Source organism: Propithecus coquereli, unplaced genomic scaffold, assembly GCF_000956105.1.
Source record: "Propithecus coquereli isolate 6110/MARCELLA unplaced genomic scaffold, Pcoq_1.0 Scaffold518, whole genome shotgun sequence".
Lineage (NCBI taxonomy): Eukaryota > Metazoa > Chordata > Mammalia > Primates > Indriidae > Propithecus > Propithecus coquereli.
In genome coordinates, this window is record NW_012151041.1 from 1,755,859 (window position 1) to 1,773,092 (window position 17,234).

The window sequence follows — 17,234 nt, forward strand, 5'->3', positions numbered from 1 at the left end:
CTGTGACAAAGCTCAAATTGTGCAGCTCCCCGAGCAGGGCCTGCTCAGGTATGTAAAGGATCCATGGGGATTCTTGCCTCCAGAAATGCTGTGGGCCCTGCAGGAGGGGGCGCTGAGGGGACAGGCCGACGGTCTGCTGGACTCCACGGAGGGGGACCTCCCAGGCAGCTCCCCGCTACCTCAGCTCTGCCTGCAGCAGAATTAAGGAGTTGCCCACCTGCTCTCAGGGCAGGGGACAGCGGGACGACAGAGAAGCCTCCTAATGACTTTCAGCAACAACAGGGGACGGAGGGGTGGCTTTGAGCAGAAGGATCAGGCACGACATCTTGTTATGAGGCTGTCAGGGGACACAGCGGAGGCAGTAGGGAAGGTGGGTCGGGACCTCAACGCGGGCCAGGAGCAGAAAAGTCTGATGTGGAGAATGAAGGGAGAGGAAGGGACCCCCGCGTGCAACTGGCTACCCCCAACCAGGGGAGGGAGGGCAGGCGCTGAGCGAGTCCCGCTGCTGTTTGGGGTGGTACATCTTAAAGGCTTGTTGTTGTTGTTGCTTTTTGGTGGAAGCGGGGATTTCTTCCTCTTGGACGCCATCTCTGTGGACCAGCCAAACCCCTGACACAAAAGGTTGGTTCACCTCTTCCATTCACCTAATATTTACTGAGCACCTACTGTGTGCCTGGCACTGTCCTAGTCCCCAGGGAAATGGCAGAGAACGAAGCAGACCAAGTCCCTGCCCTCACGGGGCTCACACCCCGGGGGACACGGGCAGCAAGCAAGGAGAATAAGCACCAAGGAGCACTCTGCCGGCCAGACCCGGGAGGGGGACTCTGGGCCTTATGACAGCCCTGGGAGGCAGAAGTAACTTGGACTGTCACTGGAAACTTCCTGAAGAAAGTGGCCTCTGAGCTGAGCCTAGAAGGACAGGCGGGAGCAGTGAAGAGACGGGGTGGCGCTCCAGGCAGAAGGATGTTTGAGGGACTGACAGAGGTGCCTCGGGGGCGGGGGCAGGGCAGTGACAGCTGGGGCTTCCCCAGTTCATCCAGAGTCCACTGAGGGGCACCGGGCCCTGGGATGGGCACTTAGACCATCCTCAGGGAGGCCAGTGCCAGGCAATGGGGACAGCAGGTGCACACGACACCTCAGTGGGGCAGTGGAGATGGCACTGCCTCCCCGGGTGCCGGCCACATGCCAGCTCTGACCCCAGGGCAGTGCAGAGTTAGCTCACTGGCCCCCACCACGATGTGGGGGCAGGTTGCATCATCACTACCTTTTTACAGAAGAAGAAACTGAGGCACAGCTCCAAAGGGCAGAGGGGCTCACTCAGAGTCCCATGACCAACAAGGGGTGTCCACAGGCTCTGCACTCCACGCTCCAGCCAAAGACCCCCGTGCTTCCCTCTGTACCGACACATTCCTGAGGGCTGGAGTGGGCCTGGGGTGACCAGGTCCCCGCCTCAACTTTCACATGCCACAGCCTCGCCCCGTCCTGTGGGGCTAGGATGATTAAAAATGCCACCAACGCCTGGAGATACCAAGGCGCCCAGCATGACCGTGACCCGCCCAGCTCAGGCAGGGGTCCTGAGCCCCACTGCTTCCCACCTCTCTGCACACACACACCAAGTACCCGGGAGCAGACAGCAGGGGCAGCAGCCGGCTCTGGCCAGTGCAGGTGGGGGGCAGGGAGTGATTTCTTCTCCCCCCACCACTCAGACACCCCGCTCCCCCTGGGTTGGAGCACATGGTGCCCTCATGCTTAGAAAGGAGCCCTCACGCCTTGGAGCCTTGACGGCCCACGGTAGTGTCCCGATGGGCACCGGGGCAAGCCTGGGAAAGTGGGCCCGGCTGGAGGGCGGTGGGTCTTTAGGACAAGGGCGCTGCCAATGCTGTCTCCAAGCCTGTCTTAGTTTGTTCGTGCTACAGAACAAAATACCATGGACTGGGTAATTTATAAAGAACATAAATGTATTTCTCACAGTTCTGGAAGCCGGGAATTCCAAGACCAGGGTGCCAGCAGGACCACTGTCTGGGAGGGCTGCCTTCTGCCTCCTCGATGACGTCCTCCAGAGAGGACAAGCGCTGTGTCCCCGCCTGGCAGGGGCATGGGAGGGCTGGAAGGGAAGAGAGCTCCCTCCAACCTCCAGCCCTTTCATTGGGGAGCCAATGCCATTATAATCACCGCCCTGGGGCCACACTGCTTAATACTGCTGCCTTGGGGATTGAGTTTCAACATGAATTTTGGAGGGGACACAGTCATTCCAACCATGGCAGAGGGAGTTGTGAGGGCCGTGACAACACCCACCTCAGACAGGGCTATTCTGTCGTTGAAGGCGCCATCCCAGTCAGTGTGTAATAAATATTTATCAGGGAAAAACGAACTCGCAGTGGTGGTTGGGAGAGAGGCTGGAGCCTGAACTCAGGTCCCGGCCATGCAAGAAGATGGGTAAATCACTGGATGTCTTTATGCCTCAGTTTCCCCGGATACTCAGTGAGAATGATAACAGCACCTGCTTTGTAGGTTGCTATGCAGGTAAACGTGCGCTGCGCAGAGGAACGCCCGGAATGCATGGCTGTGGTACGTGCTGTAGAGTGGGCCTTCCCACGGGACAAGACGAAACAGCCCACAGTACTCTCACCTGCATCGCACACCCCTCAGCCACCTGGTGATGGTCCGTCACCGTCCACTCTGAAGTCCTCGCTCCAGTCCCCCGGTGCCCAGCTGGGCTACGGTGTGCATTCACGCACAGGCAAACACTTCCCAAGGCGGGGGTCGAGCAATGAGTGCCACACCTGCTAAGTGGGCTAGCAGGCCTGAGTGGGTGCCACCCTCTGCCAGAAGAGCGGCCACCCAGCAAGCACACTTCTTCAACTGCAGCAGTCCCGCTCTTCCAGCTGTCTCCACGTGGCCACTCCCAGCTGTGTGCTCGGGGCCTCAGTTTCCCCATCTGTCAAATGAGAGGGTGGACTGCATCAGGACTTCTGCAGAACATTGGTCTTAGGAGGTGCTTTCCAGAAATGCACCACGTAGGAAGGACCACTGGCTCTGTTACCTCCTCATAGAGTCATGTGACATTTGCATATGAAGGACTGAAAAGTTCTGCAACTTAAAAAAACATGCTTGACTTTGATTAATTCCATTTTCTCCCCACTTTTTGACCTTGTAAGTCTTTATTTCTGCTTAGCAGTTAGTGACACCCTCAAGAACACAGGCCATTATGGAAATATGTGCTGAGTATGGTGGAAGGAAGAGAGAGGGAAGAATGTATTCCTCTAAAGGTGTTGGCTTCAGAGAAAAATACATTTGAGCAGGCTTCAAATGATGAGTCAGGACCCAGTCAGAGAGAGACAGAGAGTGAGGCCCACACAAGGGACAGAGGCGTAAAGGTTCGTGGTCCACACAGGAAGTGGCAAGTAGCACCACCATGCAAGGCAGAGCCACTACCACGAGTATGGAGCAGAGGCTGACCCACAGCTGTGGATTTGGGGCGCTAGTGTTTGTGCTGTATTCTTAGGTCGAAGAGAACCATCTCGGGTTTTCAAGAAAATGAATAACATGGTCAGATTCGTGCTTCCAAAAGGTAATTCTGGCAGCTTCTGAAAGCCGGAGGGAAGAGAGACAGGGAGGCTGCTGGGAGACCGTGACACTGGTCCACGTGAGAGGTGGCGAGATCTGAACGGGAAGAGTAGGGGTAGGGAGGAGGAGCTGGAGGTGGGTCCCTAGAGCTTCTGCTTGCAGGGGGGGTGGGGGAAGAGGTTGGAACCAAGAGAGACTGGTGTATGGGGAAACAAGGATGTCACTTCCCTAGGTTGGGAACAAAACTGAAGGAGAAGGCGCCTTTAAGACTTTGAACACATGGCCTCTGAGGTGTCTGTGGGGCATCTGGAGGTGTCAGTCAGGACAGTCTAGGCGGGGCTGCAGTGACAAACTGACCCCAAGCTCAGTGGGCAGCCCAAGAAAGATTCGTTTTGCTCATTCACCAAGTCTGATGCGGGTGCAAAGTTGGGTGACCCTACTCCATCTCGTAGCTTTGCCATCCGGAACAAGCAGCCTCCAAGGTCACATGGCACGGGAAGAGAGAGCCAGGGAACCACAGGATGTTTTGCAAGGATGGAACCTGGAAGTCACTCCATCACTCACAGACCATCGGGCAAGCCTGGGTTCGTGACTTCCACTGACCAACAAGGGACGCCGGGAAAGGCGGGGACATGTGAACATTAGGCAAGTCCTAACTGTCACCGCCACGCTGGCGGGAAGCTCAAGGTGCCTTTGGAAATGGTGACCAGGAGATTCCCAGGGCTTGGGACATAGATCTAGGCATGATGGTTGAATGAGTTCACCCAGGAAGAAAACAGAGAAGGATTACATAAAATTCATAACGCCATAAATTCCTCCGAGGTTGTATTTAGAAAGTTCCAGAGGATGATCCAAGGTTTAGTCAAAAATCTTTTGTTTCCAAATATCCAATTATTTGTTGTCATATAGACAAGGCATCCAGATTTTTTGCTGAATTTTTCAGTTTCCATATGGTTGCTTGGCATCACATAGGCAGCTAAAAGCAACTGGCAAGTGTTTGAGTTCTATGGCGCTCCATCATGCTCCACTGCGTAGGGCCCGGGGCCTCACAGCTATAGATTCCTCCAGAGCAAAGGTTTTCAAAGCCCTCGGCTTAATAGACATCTCGAAAGAGACCTCACAGTATTCTTGCCTTTCAGGTTCATTTCAGAAATCAAGATTTTTGCTACCAAACTATTGAATGTGAAATTGATGTTTTTATTTAAATGCTTTGCACACTTAAAATTTTTTGACAAATAATATTTTGGTTGAAAAATCATGGTTTCAGGGATTGCAGCTTGGGGGGTAAATAAAATTTACTGTTTTCCTTGGAAATGGCTACTGCTTTAATCAACACTAACAGATAAACATGGGATATTTCTTAAATCTGGCTCTTGCAAAGCCCTTTCCTGAGACCAAAATGTCCCTCCTCTGAGACTATAGGGTCACGAGCCCTGGGACTTGGTCAGTTTTTGTTCATCACTGTCTTCCCAGAACCCCGTACAGTGCTGGACACTCAGTGGGAACTCATCAGTGTTTGCTGGATGGATGGATAGATAGATGGGTGAAAGGATGGGTGGATGGAAGTGCCTGTCGCACTGAAAACTTCTAGATCTGGACTTCTAACCTACAGCTGCTAACATGACCAGCAATTGGGGAAAAGGGAAAAGAGCAGTGGATCGGGAGTCAGGAGACCCACGTTTCAGTGTCGTGTCTCCACTGACTAAGGTTCGAGAACTTGACAAAAACCCTTGCTCCATGGGTGCTGCCATTTTCTTCCTCTTCTAAACAAGGTCCCATCATCCAGCCCTAGGCAACATTATCAGCCTTGTATCTAACCACTTATCCCTTCCCCTATCCTTCCAAGGACCCTCATCTTTGCCCACTGCTCTTCCCAGTCAGAACTGTACTTCTGGACTCCCAGTTCACAGCCAAGTGAGGAGATTGGCAAATCCTCTCCCCAAAGTCAATTATAAAGCTACACAAAATTGACCAAAAAAATAATCATTTCCATACTCTGGAAACCATCCCATGGCATGCACCAACCTGAAAAGTTGTTTATCCTTGAAAAATGCTGAACTTGAGGTGGAAACAGTGCCGATCTGCAGGGTCCTGGCCCAGGGCAGCTCCCAGACTGCCCCAAGATTCCTCAGGGCAGGACAGGCTGTGAGTCAAAGGGGAATTACACAATTTGGAACAGTGGGTGATGTTCGTGCCTAGTGGCACTGTCAGTGGAGGTGCTAATCTGAGAGGCCACGTGGAATGGCTGAGGCTGCATGCGTGGGTAATGGAGGCTGGGAAGGGTCCAAACCAGCCATGACACCAGCTGACCCTAAGGCTACATGCACACACAGGAAACGTGAAAGCCTGATGAAAACTAAAAGCTGGACAGACTTGAAAATGGCACGAATTTTGAATGTGCTCTCTGATTCACACACAAGTCAAGCTTGAGGTATTTGAGAATAACCTCTGATCAAACACTGGCTAGCCTCTATGCTATGCAGACAAGGGGCACAAAAACTAGGCTTAAAAATAAAAATGAGAAATTAAAAAAAAAAATCTGAGCATCAGCAGCTACACACAGCAAGGGAAACAAATTTCCTAGATTTAGCCCAGGCAAGTTACAAAACAAAAAAATGAACAAGCAAAAATAAACAACCTTCTTGAGGGACATCAAAATCCAGAGTAGATGCAACACATTATCTAACATGTCCAATTTCAACAAAAAATATGAGAAATGGAAAGAAACAGGAAAATATGACCTCTTCTCCAGGGGGAATAGGGAGGGGAAAGTAGTCTCTGAGGGGCTTCAGAAGTTGGATTTGGCAGTAAAAACATTCAAAGAGTTATTATAAATATGATCAAGGAATTAACTGAAGTTTGACAATAATAAATCAATAAATACATATTCTGAATAAGAAGGAAGAAATAATCTTTTTTAAACTAAATGGAAATTCTAGAGTTGAAGAATATAATAATGGGGAAAATTCACTAGAGGGGCTCAGTGGGAGACTTGAGATAGAAGAAGAATCAGTGAACTTGAAGACAGAGCAATAAAAAATACTCAATGTGAGAACAGAGAGGACAAAAGAGTGAAGTGACCCGTAAAACATCAAACACATCACCATACATGTAATGGGAGTTCCAGAGGACAGGAGAGAGAAAAGAGGGCTAGAAAAATAAATGAAGGAATAATGGCCAAAAAGTTTCCAAGACTGTTGATAAACTTTACTCTAAACATCCAAGTAACTCAGCCGGGCACAGTGGCTCACGCCTGTAATCCTAGCACTCTGGGAGGCCGAGGCAGGAAGATCACTTGAGCTCAGGAGTTAGAGACCAGCCTGAGCAAGAGCAAGACCCCAGCTCTACTAAAAATAGAAAAAATTAGCCAGACATGGTGGCACACACCTGTGGTCCCAGCTACTCAGAAGGCTGAAGCAGGAGGATCGCTTGAGCCCAGGAGTTTGAGGTTGCAGTGAGCTAGGCTGACACCACGGCACTCGCCGGGGCAACAGAGCAAGACTCCATCTCAAAAAAAAAAAAAAAAATCCAAGTAACTCAATAACCCAAGCAGCTTAAACACAAAGAGATATATACCTAGACACATCATCATCTAATGGATAAAGGACAAAGAAAATCATGAAAGAAGCAAGAGTAAAACAACTCATCAGATATTCAGAAAAAATATGATTAGCACCTGACTTCTCGTCAGGGAAACAGAGAGCAGAAAGTGGTGGAATAACATATTCAAAGTGCTAAAAGGAAAAAAAACCTGTTAATTGAGAATTCTATATCCAGCAAAACCATCCTCCAAAATGAAGGTGAAATACGGACATTCCTAGAGAAACAAATATTTATGGAATTCACTGCTAGCCAGCTTGCCTTATAAGAAATACTAAAGGAAGCCCATCAGGCTGAAAGTAAATGACAGCAGATGGATAGTAACTTAAATCTACAAGAAGAAATAAAAAACATTAGAAATGGTAAATATTAGGGTTAATATAAAATATTCTGTGAATACATTTGTTCTCTTAAATTCTTTAAAAGACATGTGCAATGATTATAGTACATTATTGGGCTTATAATACAAAAAGATATAGATATATAGATAATATATATGTAATATACATCTATGACAATAAAAGCACAAAGAGAAGGAAGGAAAAAAGCTATATTGAAGTAAACTCCCTATATTTGGTCAGAAGTAAATTAGTATTAATTTGAAATAGATTGTGACAACTTACAAGTATTTTGTATTCCTAAAGCAACCACTAATAAAATAACTTAAAATATAGGTTTTTTTAAAAAGAGGAATTAAAAGGGGACACTAAAAATATTTATGTAACACAAAAGAAATCAGTGAAGAAGAAACAGGGAACCGAGGAATAAAACAACAACAGACAGGAGACATAGAAAATAGCAAAATGGTAAATTTAAGGATATGTAATATAAATTACATTAAATGTAAACGGTCTAAACACTCTAATAAAAAGGTGGAGATTGCCAGACTGAATAAATAAGCAAGATGTTACTATATACTATCTACAAGAAACATATCTTAGATCCAAAACACAAATGGGTTAAAAGTAAAAGGATAGAACAATGATGTACTATGAAAACAATAACTGTAAGAGAGCTGGGAGTGATTATTTTAATATTAAACAATATAAACTTTAATACAAGAAATATTACTAGAGACAAAAGGGACATTTCATAATGATCAAAAAGTCAATATATCCAGAAGATATAAAAAGTATAAATGTTCACACCCCTAATAACAATGCTTCAACATACATGAAGAAAAAAACAATAGAATTTAAAAAGAAATAGACAGGCCGGGTGCGGTGGCTCACACCTGTAATCCTAGCTCTCTGGGAGGCCGAGGCGGGCGGATCGCTTGAGCTCAGGAGTTCGAAACCAGCCTGAGCAAGAGCAAGACCCCGTCTCTACTAAAAATAGAAAGAAATTAATTGGACAACTAAAAATATATAGAAAAAATTAGCCAGGCATGGTGGCGCATGCCTGCAGTCCCAGCTACTTAGGAGGCTGAGGCAGGAGGATCGCTTGAGCCCAGGAATTTGAGGTTGCTGTGAGCTAGGATGACACCAAGGCACTCTAGCCCGGGCAACACAGTGAGACTCTGTCTCAAAAATAAAAAAAAGAAATAGACAATAGTTGGAGATGTCAAATCCCACTCTCAATAACTGATAGAATGACTAGGTTTTAAAAATCAGCAAAGATATGGAAGATTTAAACACACTATTGACCAACTCAACCTATCTAACCCAATGACGGCAGGATACACATTCTTTTCGAGCACACATGGACCATTCTCCAGGATAGAACATGGGCTGGGCCTTAAAATGAGGATCAGTAAACATAACCAGACTGAAACCATGCAAAGTGTGGTCTCCAACCACAGTGGAATTAAATTAGATATTAACAACAGAAAGAAATCTGTGAAAGCCCAAATATTGCAAAACCAAACAACACATTTATAAATAACTCAAGAGTCAAAGAAGAAATTACAAGAGAACTGTTTTGAAGAAGATGTTTTGAAGTGGATAAAAAATTCCCACTATATATGAAAATTTATGGGATTCTGCTAAACATACTTAAAGGGAATTTATACCTTTCAACATCTATGTCAGAAAAAAAGAAAGGTCTTAAATATTCTAAGCATCAACTAAAGAAGCTAGAAAAAGATGAGCAAACTAAAAAAAAGCAAGCAGAAGAAAGGAAATAGGAAAGATTAGAACAAAAATCAGTGAAATAGGAAACAAAAAGCAATACATAAAATCAATGAAACAAAAGGTGGATCTTTAATAAGATAACAAAAGTGATGAACTTTTAGCTAGATAAACCAAAAAAAAGGAAGAAAAATACATAAATTAACAAAATCAGGCATGAAAGGGGAGACATCACTATCGATCATATATAAATTAAATGAATTATAAGAGAATACTATAAACAATGTAATGCCAACAAATTGGGCAACTTAGATAAATGAACACATTCCTGGAAATACACAAATTATAAAACCTGACTCAAAGTGAAATGTAAAATCTGAATAGACCTGCAACAAAATACAAAAAAATTGAGTTAATAATTAAAAATCTTTCCATAATGAAAAGCCAAGATCCATGTGGCATCAGTGGGGAGTTCTGCCAAATATTTAAAGGAGAAATAATACCAATCCTTCACCAACTCTTTCAGAAAATAGAGGAGGGAACACTTCCCGACTCATTCTGTGAAGCCAGTATTACCCTAATGTCCAAGCCAGACAAAGACATTACAAGAAAAGAAAAACTGCAGACCAATATCCCTCATTAAACAAATGCTAAAATCCTTAACTAAATATTAGCAAGCCGAATCCAGCAACATATAAAAAGAACTATACACCATGACCAAGTGGGATTTATCCTAGGAATGCAAGCCCTGTTTAACATTCAAATGTCAATTAGTGTAATACACCATATTGATAGAACAAACGAAAAAAACATGATTACCTCAGAAAGCATTTGAAAGAATTCAGTAGCCATTAATGATTTAAAAAAAAAAAAACCAATTCTCAACAAATTAGGAATAGAAGGAACTTTTTCAGCTTGGTAAAGGCAACTACAAAAAAATCCCTAGCTAACATCATACTTAAGGAGAAAGCTTTCGGTTTCATCTTTCTTTCACCATTCAGATCAGGAACAAGCAATATGGCAAGGATGTCCACTCTCACCACGTTTATCCGACAAGGCACCAGAGGTTTCAACTAGGGCAATAAGGCAAAATAAATAATAAAAAGCATCAAGATTCAAAATGAAGAAGTTAAACTATCTTTATTCACAGATAACGCGATCTTTTATATGGAAAAATCCCAAGATCCATTAAAAACTCATAGAATAAACAAGTTGAGTAAGATTTTCCACTACAAGATAGTATACAAAAACCAATTGTATTTCTATATACTAGCAACAAACAATCCAAAAATAAAATTAAGAAAACAATTCCATTTAGAATAGCATTGAAGAGACTAAAATGCTTAGGAATAAATTTAACAAAATAAACGTAGGACCTACACTGAAATCTACCAAATGTTGCTGAGAGAAATTGAAAATGATCTAAACAAATGGAGAGACATTCCCTATTCATGGATTGGAAAACTCAGATTGTCAAGATGGCAATTCTCCACAAAGTGACCTAGAAATCAAGGCAATATTGTCAAAATCCCATTAGGCTTGTTTGTAGAAGTTGATAAGCTGATCCTAAATTTTATATGGAAAAGCAAAGGACCTAAAATTACCAAAACAATTTTTAAAAGAACAAAGTTGGAAGACTTATGCTACCTGATTTCAAAGTTACCGTTACCCTCCTAGTAAGCTTTAATGAAGAGAGGGGGCCTTCGTGAAAAGGTGGATGTATACATCAATGGAACAGAATTGTAACAGAGTTACACACATTTATTGGTAATTCATTTTTTACAAAAGTACCAAAACAATACATTGTGGAAAGGATAGACTTGTTTCCAGAATATATAAAGAACTCTTAAATCTTACAAGACAAAAAAAAAAAAAAAACCCACGCACAATTTAAACATAGGCAAAAGAATTGAATAGATGTTTCACCAAAGAGAACATATGCAAATAGCTACTAAGCACAGGAAAATATGCTCAGAATGTTTAGTCATTAGGACAATGCAAATTAAAACTATCACACACCCACTAAAGCGACTATAATAAAAAAGACGGCTATGTAGAAGATACGGGGAAACCGGAACTTCATAGTACCTGGTGGGAATGTGCAATGGCACAGCCACTTTGAGAAAAAAAAGTCATTTCTTAAAAAGTTAACATGAACTTTGGACAACACTCTCAACATCTCCAGCCTCTCTCTCATCTGTAACATGGGATGATGGTAGTAGCACCGTATCGTAGGGTTGTGAAAGCAGCCTCACACCTAAGAATCTACCGGGAAAAATAAAACATCCACACGAAGACTTGTATGTGAATGCTCACGGCAGTATTAGTCACAACAGCCCAGAACTGGAAATCACTCAAACATTGATCAACTAAGGAACGGATAAACAAAATGTGGCAGATATGTACAACGAAATTCTATTTATCAAAAAAAGAAATGAAGAACTGAAACACACTACATGGATGAACCTCAAAAACATTCTACCAAGTGAGAGAAAACCAGCCACAAAATACTACATATTGTTTGCTTCCATTTATTTGAAATGTCCAGAAAAGGTAAATTTATAGACATAGAAAGCAGGTCAGTGGTTGCCTGGGGCTGGGCATGGGCAGAGGTGTGACTAAGGGCAGGATGATGAATATGTTCTAGAACTGGATTGCACACATTGATAAATCTGCTAAAAATTACTGAAAGGTACACTTAAAATGGGTGGTTTTCACGATGTGTAAGTTATACCTCAATAAAGCTGTTTTTATTTATTTATTTTTGGACAAGAATATATTTTATTTTTTCATAAAATGTCTACCAAAAATATATTTTTTCCTTAACTTAAAAATAACAGGTTCAGAAAGCACAGTTTGAGTTATTATAATTCACTACACATTTTATAAACAGCAGTGAAAGGAAGAAGTCAGTAGAATGGATTCACTTTTTAAATACAGAAATGTTCATTTCAAAAGCTTGACTTTGTCCTTTAATAACTTAAAGGTGGGGTTCTTGCCGATGTTCTTGTTAAACATGACCAGGAGTTCATCTCTGGATCTGTGATGTTCACTTGTCACCATGTAGTACTGAGCTAAACCTTTTTCCTTGCTTTTTTGATTGCAATTTACTTGTCTGGGGCCTGCTTTAGAATTGCTTCAGTGGTTCCCTTCCAGCTGAATTTACCTTTCGCGGGAGCCGCGTGGTCTTCCAGTTCTCCATCCGCGGGATGTCCTGGGATCTTCATCATTTTCATCGACTTCCGACTTCCGAGAGCTTCCGCTTCCTTTTCCCCGTCTCTTCCCGGCGGGGGCCCAGCCCCGCGTCCCCACCACTGCTCCTCCGAAGGCTGGCACTTGCGCCTCTTCCTCCCTGCAGAGCCACTGGCCTCGGGGGCCTCCTCCATGGCAGCCTCAAGGTCAGCCTCCTGTCCCTTTCTGCGCTTCTTAGGGCTCTGACTCCTCGAGTTTTCTAATTTTTTTTTTTTTTTTTTTTTTGAGACAGAGTCTGGCTCTGTTGCCCGGGCTAGAGTGAGTGCCCTGGCATCAGCCTAGCTCACAGCAACCTCAGACTCCTGGGCTCAAGCGATCCTCCTGCCTCAGCCTCGCGAGTAGCTGGGACTACAGGCATGCGCCACCATGCCCGGCTAATTTTTTCTATATATATATTTTTTTGAGTTGTCCAGATCATTTCTTTCTATTTTTTAGTAGAGACGGGGGTCTCGCTCTTGTTCAGGCTGGTCTCGAACTCCTGACCTTGAGAGATCCACCCACCTCGGCCTCCCAGAGTGCTAGGATTTAGTTTTCTAATTTCAGCTCTTTCTTTTCTTTTTTCTGATTCTTCCGCCACTCTTCCTTCCTTTCCCTTCTGTTTGTCTTTGCCTCTGCTCGCTCCTCCCTGGCGTCACTCGCTCTGGAGGTCTCTGCACAGGGATTTGTCACCTGGCGTTGCGCCTGCGGATCTTGTCCCTTCCTGACTGGCTCACTGCTGGAAGCTTCAGAAGAGATATTCCACACCTGTTCCAGAATGGATTCATTATGAACTTTTAAACTGTTCTTCATCCAATTCTGAAATTTTGCCTTTTTCCTGGGAACATTGTCACAAGCACCAATTTGTTCTAAAAGTTCTCTCCGTTTGGGGCTGACATTCAGCCTCTTTATTAATTCATTAGTTTTCTGAATCCACGCCTGCCGTTTAATACCGGGTTTACCGATAATTTGTGGGTTTACCTTCGTAGCCTTCGCCGCCATACTCTGATCTCGCCTATGCGTTTCACATGGTTTTCGTAGTCATCGCCCCGGAAATCTTTGCCGCAGTCAATGCAAGAAAGGCGGTCACAGTTTCTGCAAACAGACACGTGCTTTTCCACTTGTACTTTCTTCGCTGATTCGCCACATGCATTGCATGTAAAAAATAACCATTTTCAGCTAAATGGTTAGGTTTTAAGTCTTGTAAAAAGACATCCTGTGGAAATTCAGTCCCTCTGACCGAAGATAGCAAACACTGCCTCTCAGCCAGCGCCCGCCAACGGTTTCAACCTGCCTGCGGAGGGCACAGGGAGCCACTGCCGCCCAGCGCCGCCTCCACCTCCTTCCACTTTGAGCTCCGAGCTTCGCGGGGCAGAATTCCCTTCTGAGCCACCCAGCAGCCTGCGCGCTGCGACCACACACACACACACACACACACACACACACACACACACACACGCACACGCACACACACCACCCCCACCCTGCGGAATGACGGTATAAAGCTGTTTTTAAACAGGGAAGAAATGTACTTTGGGCTTTTATCGTTCACTGAATTCTATCATCCCTTGAGCAGCTGCGCTGTGCCCGCTCCGCACTGGCAGCTGGGGGTCCAAGGCTGAAATGACAGTGCAAGTAGCTAACGATGGCTGAGAGGTCACTGTGTGTCTCCAGCTCTCCTTCCTTCCCCCTCATCACCCCTCACATCAATGTGAGCTGAATACTATTGTCATCATCCCATTTTACAGATGAGAAGAGTAAGGCCTCGACTATGGTGTCCCGAGTCACGTAACCCGCTAACTGTTGCAGTCCAGCTTTGAACTCCACAGCCCACGCCCAGCCCACACTCCCAACACCCTCCTCTCAGCCTGCAGGAGCTCTGGGTTCTGCAGCCTGGGGTCTGTGCTCACATGCCCCCTCGCCTGTCGCAGGGTGTCCTCTAACTCTGCCTCACAGTTCCCAGCCAGCCTTATGGACGACTCAAGGCGCATCTTCTCTGCCTACTTACTAGGATACCCGACTTATCCACCAGACCTTGAGGGCTGGTCTAGGGGCTGGGGGTCTGCAGTGGGTTGACTTCTGTCCCCCACGAAGATATGTCCAAGTCCTAGCCCCAGAAGCTGTGATGTGACCTTATTTGGAAATAGGGTCTTTGCAGATGTAATTCTGTTAAGGATCTTGAGACCAGGTCATACTGGATTTAGGATGGGCCCTAAATCCAGTGACACATGTCCTTATAGAAGACAGAAAAGGAGAAAATGCAGAGGGCACGGCCACGTGCATACAGAGGCAGAGACTGGGGTGATGCCCCTACAAGCCAAGGAACACCAAGATGGCCAGAAACCACCGGAAGCTGGGAAAGAGGCCTGGACCAGACACTCCCTCACAGCCCTCAGAAAGAACCAGCCTTGTTGACGCCTTGCCTTTGGACTTCTGGCCTCCTGAGCTGTGACAGAATACATTTCTATTGTTCCTGTCTGTACCCAGCACAGGGCTGGCTCCACACAGGCTGAGCACCGGCTGGTCCACCCTGATCCACCAACCGGAGCTCCCTCCCCGCAACTGTCAGAGGTGACTGGCGGATCATGCCATCTTTTCTAGAAATTGGACATTGTGCCAGGGATCCGAGGGCTCCTACCTGCCCCTCTCCAGCTGCCCTTTCTCAACCGCAAGGTCCTCACCTTTTTTTAATAAGAGGCTCTTGTCCTCAGAGCAAAACCAGTACCAGGAGAAAGGCCACTTAGAACGAATCCGTACAGAACAGAAATCGAGACACCGTGGCACACTCCAAGGGGAAGGCACAGTGGGCTCCGATTAAAAATGACACTACAGATTACCACAGGGGAGATCTGGAAGCTGGACGCTCCATTCCCACCATCTTCGTCTTCATCCCCCTCTCGGTTTCAGGCTGGGACGCCAACAGTTTCCACCCACGCGCTGACCCCAGTCCATGGCAGCGTCCGCTCGAGCTCCCCGCTGAGATGCAGGCTTCACGGGAAACAGCCTGGTGGGTGAGCGGCGTCCTCTGTGGGCTCGGAGAGGTCAGCAGTGTGGCGTATTTCTCAGTCCTCCTATGCAGTGTTTGGCCCTCCAGGGACATTGGGCTTTAATAAGAGGCTGGGGGTTGCATGTCGAATGGTGGGATTTCCAGCACCTTGTGTAACAGGGAGAACTACTTTGGGGAGAGGCAGATCAAGAGGAACTTTCACAGAGCCCCCGCAGGAAACCACAAGAGCAATTTCCAACTCCACGTAGAGGTCGGGTCTGCACCGGAATGCTCCACCCGCTGATTTCCATGCACAGTCGTGGGTGATATTCCCTGCTCGCCTTTCAAATAGCTAGCATCGAATAGGGTCAGAATGGAGAAAAGGATTGCTGAGCTGTCAAGACAAGTTCAATTTCAGTAATCGCATGGAGATCTTTTAGATAACTGTGCTAAGAGGTGACTGACCACATGACTGAAATACATTCATACTAAAAATATTTTTAAAGCCCTTCTCTTGATTTATACCCAAAAGAAAATATTGCAAAGAAGAATGAGTTCTCAACTCAAGTAGCACTTACTCCTGATCTAACTAAATCAGCTCCTTTAACAGGCCGTTTTGCTCTGATGCCCGTAATAAAAATAACAATAATGTGCATTTGGAGGGTGTTTTATCCTCTCCGGAGCGCAGATCTTTTGCAGTGTGCAACTCCTCTCATCCACGCTGGAGATCAGCGTGACAGGGCAGGAGGGGAGGAGGGAGTTTAGGGAGTGGGTTTCCCTGCGGCTGATCACATTTGGTAAAATAAGCAGATTTCAAATACGTAAGGAAACTGATTTAATGGTGCTCTGAGAGGCCTGGAGACAAATGGGCCAGAAGTTGGGTCTTCCCTCTGCAGTGGATTGAATGTCTGTGTGCTCCCCAAAACGCGCTGAAGCCCCAGCCTCCAATTGATCGCATTTGGAGACAGGGCCTCTGGAAAGTGATTAGGGTTAGAAGATGTCAGGAAGACGGGGCCCTGATCTGATGGGATTACTGCCTTTATAAGAACAGATAGCAGAAAGCACGCTTTCCCTCTCTCCCCCTCTCTCTCTCCTCTCTCTTCCCTTCTCTCTCTGTCTCTCTTCCTCCCACCCCCATTTGAGGAAGCAGCAACAGGGCAGCCATTTGCAAGCTGGGAAGAGAGCCCTCATCGGAACCTGACCATGGCACCCTGATCTTGGACTTCCAGCCCCCAGAACTGTGAGAAGTAAACGTCTGCTGTTCAAGCTACTCGGTCAGTGGCGTTTAGTTATAGCAGCCCTAGGAGACTAAGGTGCCCTCCTTCCTCTGCAGTTTGAGTCTGGGGCTGCTTGCTCCCCCTGCCATAGAGACAACTAGAGATGTGGCTTCCAGCCTCAGCCCTGCCTAACCACAGGCGGCTGTGGGAAACTCCCTCTCTGAACCGGAGAACATTACCCTTTCTCTAGTCTGCTCACCTGAAAGTCCTACGGGTAAAAGGAAGCGACTTGTCCAACACCAAACTGCTTACAGTTCCCACCGATCCTCTCCCACCTGCCCCCGCATCCTGCAGTAGTTCTTGGGCCGTTCCTTTGCTCACAATTCCCTGTCCCTTTGTCCTGTTTAATTCCTTCCTGCTCACCTTTTAAAATTAATGCTCACTCAACATCACCTCCTCCAAGCAGTCTTCCCTGACCACTCACACCCTGATGGGGTGCCCACCCCACCTCCTGCAGACCCCTGCAGGTCCCATCACTCTGTGTTGTCACTGCCTGTTTGCATGTCC

At 46.0% G+C, this 17,234-nt stretch overlaps 1 pseudogene; it reads right to left on the bottom strand.

Moving 5' to 3' along the window:
• Window positions 1-12,182: 12,182 nt before the first annotated feature.
• On the bottom strand, window positions 12,183-13,627 carry LOC105820291 (annotated as a pseudogene).
• Between the last annotated feature and the right edge of the window lie 3,607 nt (window positions 13,628-17,234).